The following is a 7,211-nucleotide window of genomic DNA, read 5'->3' as shown; positions in this document are numbered from 1 at the left end:
GTCCGAGCGGGTGTAACGGATGGGAAGAACAATATACGCATATATTATGAGCTTGCTTGCTCTATGGTGCAGATATGGGTCAGCTGCACTGCAGGTGGGCATTTCGTTGATTTGTCAAATTCGGAAACGGACTCAGCTCTCTTAGTCTAATGACCCGGACATGGTCCGATTGGGGCACTTAGATACGATCACTCGTCAGTACGCGCAGACGTTGGTTACGAAATCGTTAAGATGCGCGGGCTGCGGTGGAGAGTTTTTCATTCCCTTTAGAGAATCATTACTGCCTGGACGTTATGGGAACACGTGGGAATCCCTCTGCGGATTGTAAATGTTGAACTTTAAACTTACTCACCTTTAACAATTGTTTCATTCATTTGCCCCCTGGAATGTTTCAATAGGCCCATGATGGTTTGGGGAAGATATGATCCTGCTGAAATGAGCATTTAAAATGGCCGATGGAGAATGGGTTGTATTACTGGAACAGTGACCTAAAACTAAGAATGACGTGTCATAGACTTGGATAATTAATAGGACAGTTAATGGTGATGGGGAAAAAAGAGATTTTCGTTTTCTGTTTGGTTTCTCAAGTTCTGTTTGAATTCGCATTTTTCCGTTTTGATTTTAATACTTCATATTATTTGAATTTTGGGGTTATAACCTGTTTCTTTAATTACCAGGGCCATGTTAAATTTCCTGAATAAATTCTATATTTTTGTAAATCCATGATTTGATTTAGATGCCTTTAGTTAGGGATGAGAGAGAGAGAGAGAGAGAGAGACCTTACAGACCTTACAGACCTTACATCTTGTTCGGTTTGCCCCAGGTCCCTCAGTGTGAGGCACCTCTAATGTCTACCAGAGAGTTGCTAGTACATCTTCCGGTATATTTTGCATCTTCCAATCTTGGATGGTCTGGGATACAGCTTAGATATTTGTCGAGCTTATTCTTAAACACATCTACGCTCACTCCTGATATATTCCTCGGATGAGCTGGCAACGCATTTGAATAGACACTGCATTATCGATGCTGGTGCGTAGTGGATTAATGTCCTGTGTGCTTTCCTTATTTTTCCTGGTATAGTTTTGGGCACCATTAATCTACCTCTGCTTGCTCTTTCTGATATTTTTAGCTCCATGATGTTTTCAGCTATTCCTTCTATCTGTTTCCATGCCTGAATTATCCTGTAGCGTTCTCTTCTCCTTTCTAGACTATATAATTTTAAGGATTGTAGTCTTTCCCAGAAGTCAAGATCCTTAACTTCTTCTATTCTAGCTGTAAAGAACCTTTGTACACTCTATTTGTGCAATTTCCTTTTGATAGTGTGGGTACCATATCATATTGCAATATTCAAGTGGACTACAAACATATGTTTTATAAAGCATAATCATGTGTTCAGCTTTTCTTGTTTTGAAGTGCCGTAACAGCATTCCCATTTTTGCTTTACATTTTGCCAATAGAATTGCTATTTGATCATTGCATAACATGTTCCTATTCATCATCACACCAAGGTCTTTAACTACTTCCTTATTTCTGATTGTCTCATTATTAGGTCCCCTATATGCATATACCTTTCCTTCTCTGTCTCCATAATTTATTGATTCAAATTTATCAGAGTTAAATACCATCCTATTTACCTCTGACCAATCATATACTTTGTTAAGGTCTCTTTGTAGTGCGTTCCTATCTTGATCACAAGTAATTTCTCTACTTATTCTTGTGTCATCGGCGAAACTACTCACTACCGATTCCTTAACATTACTGTCTATGTCTGCAATCATAATAACAAACAGTAATGCAGCTAACACCGTACCTTGTGGCACACCGGATATTACCTTAGCTTCATCCGATTTCTCATCGTTTGCAATAACTATCTGTTTTCTGTTGTGTAAAAATTCTTTTAACCATCTTCCTACTTTATCCACTATATTATGTTTTCTAATTTTCTTCGCTAATATATTATGGTCTACCTTGTCAAAAGCTTTTGCAAAGTCTAGATAAACCACATCTGTTTCATTTCCATCTCACGGTGGACTAACAGTTGGGTTTGTGTACTTTTTCCTGGTACGAAACCATGTTGTCCTATATTAAACAAATTATTTTTTATTAAATGTTTCATAATATTTTTTTTCATTACCCTTTCATACACTTTCATAATATGTGATGTTAGACTCACAGGCCTATAATTACTTGCCTCTAGTCTTGATCCACTTTTGAAAGTAGGGGTAATATATGCTAATTTATACATCATAAATCTTGCCTGTATCTACACTTTGTCTTAATAATATTGCAAGTGGCTTTGCGATAGAATGAACTTTCTTTAGCAAAATAGCAGGGACACCATCAGGCCCTGCTGCAGCTCCATTTTTAATTTCATTAATAGCCTGCACAATATCAGCTTCATTAATATCTATGTCTGCTAAATATTCACTATTCTCATCCCTTACTTCTATATCATTATCTTCATTATCAATTCTAGGGGTGAATTCTCTCTTATATCATTCTGCCAATATGTTGCATATTTCCTTTTTTTCATTCGTTAATCTCCCTTTAATTCTTTAGGGCCTATTTCTATTCTTCTTTTATTCATCTTTTTCGCATACGAGTACAATAGTTTGGGGGTTTGTTTGATATTTACTAGGGTTTTTTCTTCCAAGTCCCGTTTTTAATTTTCTTTTGATTGTATAATCTTTTGTTCTGCATTTTCTATCTTACTTTTTAGTTCTATCACTTTCCATGCATTTTTTTCTTTTGCAAGACTTTTTTTCCACTTTCTGATTTTCTGGAACAAGATCCTTCGGTCTTTTGGAATGCATGACCGATGTTTACTTTTCTTCTTCGGTATATATTTATCCACTATTTTCTCTAATATTTCATATAATATCTCCGTATTTACCTTTATATCATCACTTACGAAAATGTTATCTTAATCTTTTTTTAATTCTTCATTTATTTCTGACCATTTTATATTTTTACTGTGGAAGTTGTAGTTTCCTTATCCTTCCCACTTTTTCATTTCTTGCTTATCTCTGTTTTCACTTGCTTTGGAATGGACTGTTCATTCTATGACATTATGGTCTGAAATACTCGCATTATAAACTATTATTTCTTTGACATAATTCACCTCGTTCACAAATACTAGGTCTAAAGAGAGAGAGAGAGAGAGAGAGAGGTGGGGGGGCGATACTACGACAAGAAAAAATGCGCCGCTCGATGGAGGTGGGCCAACGTTACTAAGATACCTCGTAGAGGTAAGTTCACACATAGCGGCCTCTGAAAGGTCATAACGTACATACATACATACATACATACATACATACATACATACATACATACATACAATACATAATATATATATATTATATATATATAGATATATATATATATATATATATATATATATATATATTATATATATATATATATATATTATATATATATACATATATAACATATATATATATATATATATATATATATATATATATATATATACATATATATTCTGTGTACAGAATTTGAACTGGTGTGTTTTCGTCGGAAATGGTATACAAGCAGCTGATTATACGAAAAGCCAATAATTTTATCTTCTTTCGCAGTCAGGGCTCAATCTGAATTCTCAATGCTACGCTGTACCTGAGATTGGATTAGAATGACATAACTTCCAAAGTTACTCTAGCACACATTCCAGGGGCTTCACTTCACAATTCCCAAGACAGCAATGAGCCTAAATAAGTCATCTTGATCGTTCCTTTTCATGTCAGTCACGCATCTTCACAGATGGCTCTGAGGTCTGAATGTCTGATCCCTTAGAATCGACCACAGGGCATTTCAATTATAATTCTACGATGGGAATTAAGAATTCAGTTTTTATATGTGCAAGGTTATTTTTCGTGATTTACTAAGGTGTCGGAACAGAGGCTGTAATCTTTACTCTGCTAATTCAGGTCTTACCAAGGACTTGCAATACATAAGTGGCTAACAAACATTAATGATTTGTTTATAAACATTAACAACGAATAGTAATAATCACTTTAATAGTAATAATGGCAAAATAAACACACACATAAGCAACAAAATAAATAAATAATATCAACTAACAGAAACTAGATAAAAGTGCAAATAGCAGATGAAGCAAGAGATCATACAGTAGTTAAAATAAGACTACTCAATCTTAGAATGACATTTATATTAGTTACGGTAGTCAAAAGATCCGAACATGTAATTAGACGAATGAAATCACTATCGTACACGAATCTGCGCTGAGTCTGGAAGCACTTTTACAATGACCGAGCAAAAGTGAATGAAGGCTCTCTCTCTCTCTCTCTCTCTCTCTCTCTCTCTCTCTCTCTCTCTCTCTCTCTCTCTCTCTCTCTCTCTGTTCAAGAAGACCACAATGAAACTCCAACTCTACGAATGCGTAATGCACAGCACAATAACGATGCATTTTCTTTGAGGAGTGAGTATGCCAGCGTCTTATATTTATAACAATTTAAGACACATGTAAGTGACTTCTGACCCGGTGATTATGACAAACTGACAACTCTCCAACGTCGATATTTGAGAGGTACTCCACTCCTGTTTATAACATTCTAAACCCTAATATTTCACTAATATTCAAGCAGGGTCTTTACAGCCTCCCCCATATAATATGTACTCAGCATTTTCTACACGTCTTCTCAATGTACATGAACAAAATTTAAAATACACTTCTACCTTAACTTTAGTAGAATTGAATATAGAAGTTAGGCCAAAGGCCAAGCACTGGGACCTAATGAGGTCATTCGGTGCTGAAACGGAAATTGACAGTAAAAGGTTTGGAAGGTGTCACAGTAGAAAAACCTCGCACTTGAACTATGAATCAACTGTTAGCAGTGGGTAGAAAGTAGCTACTAAGATGGAAGAAAGAGAATATGGAAGGAGACACAGTAAAAGGAACGAAAGAATTTGCAGCTAGGGGCCGAAGGCACGCTGCAAAGAACCTTAAGTAATACCTATACAGATTACCACAGGAGATGCATTAAGGGAGCTACGCCCCTATGGGGTTAACTTTAGCAGAGAAGAGCCAGAATCAATATTATCTTGTTATAATCATCATACCTTCACAAACAAAACCATTTCTTGATCAAATTATTGGCATCCGGTTGAGTCTTTCATATCTATTTAAAACACTTTTCACATTCGTTTGCGTTTTCACTTTCCTTTCTTTCATGTTTGTGCAGTTTCCATCGTCCTCATGACATTATCATTGCCCATACCAGATCAACATAGTCTGCCAAGTCTATTTAGTAATTCATTAACATTCAGTCACGCTCTAATTCTTTAATGCCAGATGCACACACACACACAGCTAACTTTGAGCCAAAGTTTTTAATTCAAGTGGCGGTTATTTTCTTCCTTTACTTACTAGTTTTTTTTATTACTGATTTACCTGTAATTCTATCTTTTTTTTTTTACATTTTATTTTTACTCAGTCACATTCCCACACATAAAGATCTTTGAAAAATAATCCTTCAGCGTTGTCTTCAAGTCTTTGTGAGAGATACAATAACCAAAACTGAAGAGAGAGAGAGAGAGAGAGAGAGAGAGAGAGAGAGAGAGAGAGAGAGAGAGAGAGAGAGAGAGAGAGAGAGACTCCGCCCCAGCGCAATTATATTAGTCACTCAAAGGTTTCATGCATGCATTAAAACTAAAATGTAGCAAAATATTGAAATACATTGAAAGTGGCAAAAAATAAAAATGAGGGAGGAATTCTGACCCGTTTACAACATACATCAATTTCCTCGTGAAACCGGGAAAAAAAAAACTAATAACGTCCATAATCAGGAATGGCGCCCTTGACAAGCGAACGAGAGGAGAGGAAAATGAGAGAAGACGAGAGGAAAAATGAATAGCGTTGTTGTATTTATTGACTCGCAGGCAACTCTTTCCTTCCGCAGTGGTGACAACCTCGCCCGGGGCGTCGGGATGGAATCATTGAGTCATTTGTATACAATTTTATGATAGAAATGCAAATTCCGGAACTACTCACCAGGCGTTCCTGACGTCGCCCAGAAATTGTGATTACGCTCACAGATGCTGCAACGCATCACATTTGAGTCGGAGCAACTCGTCGACTACTTAGACCTCTGTTATACGAGCCTTTTCCTTCTAGAAATAGAACTGGGTGTTAAAATGAGAAAATAGCGACGGAAGATACCTATTAATCTGTAATGAAGTCTGCCCCTAGATACACGTGAACAACGTAATAGTAAGAAACTGACGTAGTTCGCGGATAAAATGTTTAAATCCCGAACATGCTATATCGGTGAAGTCTCAAGACTTTCGAGAATTTTTCCGCCGAAACAGCAAAGAATATGAAAAGGTTCAAACCGAAGAATTTGAACGAACGAATAAGGTAAAAACAAGATGCAGGACGTGAACTTCGTGCGCTTCTTTCCAAAACACTAATCAGAATATAAATTATGATCATAGCCAGGGAAATTGCCGCAAGAATGGAGTTGGGAAAGTGTTCGTTCGAGACGTGTGCCATACCGTCTTCATTCATTTACGACGTATATATATATGAAAATGCCAAGGAAAATATCGCCTTAGGCTCACCTTTCTTTATCCTTTCTCTCCCCATTATTGTTTTCTATTTTACCAGCTTCATTTCCATTTGTTTGCCTACTGGCTGACTGCGTAGTTGCGACACCTTGTTAACGTTATGCGAGATACATTGTTCAGTAACATTATTGTACCTCTAACGAGCTTCTTGATAATACTAACCTCTGTTGTTCTGTTACTGGTACATTTATTTACCAGAGTATCTCCAATAAGCTGTTAGAGAAAATTGTTCCTCAACAATTTTTTTCATTTTCTCAGAAGCAGCGTTGTTCTAGATATTCAAAATATGGTTCTGTTTAGTGAAACTACTGCGTATCCACAACAGCAATTGATACTTTACTCCAACTCTTTCCTTTGGGATAATTCATATAGCCTCCACAGAGCAAAATCCGCTAAAATGAAAAAAAAACCTTTCCATTTTAACTTTTTTGCCTCTCTATCCAACACTTCAAACATTATATTTGTCATTGATAGCATAAACTCTGCTCCTGTTTCTACCCCTGGCGCCATTTTTCTTGGTTCCATTCTTCCATCTGATTTGTTCTTCTCTTTCATCTTCACAGCTTTCTTCTGAATTTCTCTCAGTCTCACACCGGTAGTCTTTATTT

The sequence above is a fragment of the Macrobrachium nipponense genome, chromosome 20 (genome assembly GCF_015104395.2).
Source record: "Macrobrachium nipponense isolate FS-2020 chromosome 20, ASM1510439v2, whole genome shotgun sequence".
NCBI classification, from domain to species: Eukaryota; Metazoa; Arthropoda; class Malacostraca; order Decapoda; family Palaemonidae; genus Macrobrachium; species Macrobrachium nipponense.
This window is presented reverse-complemented; position numbering follows the sequence as displayed.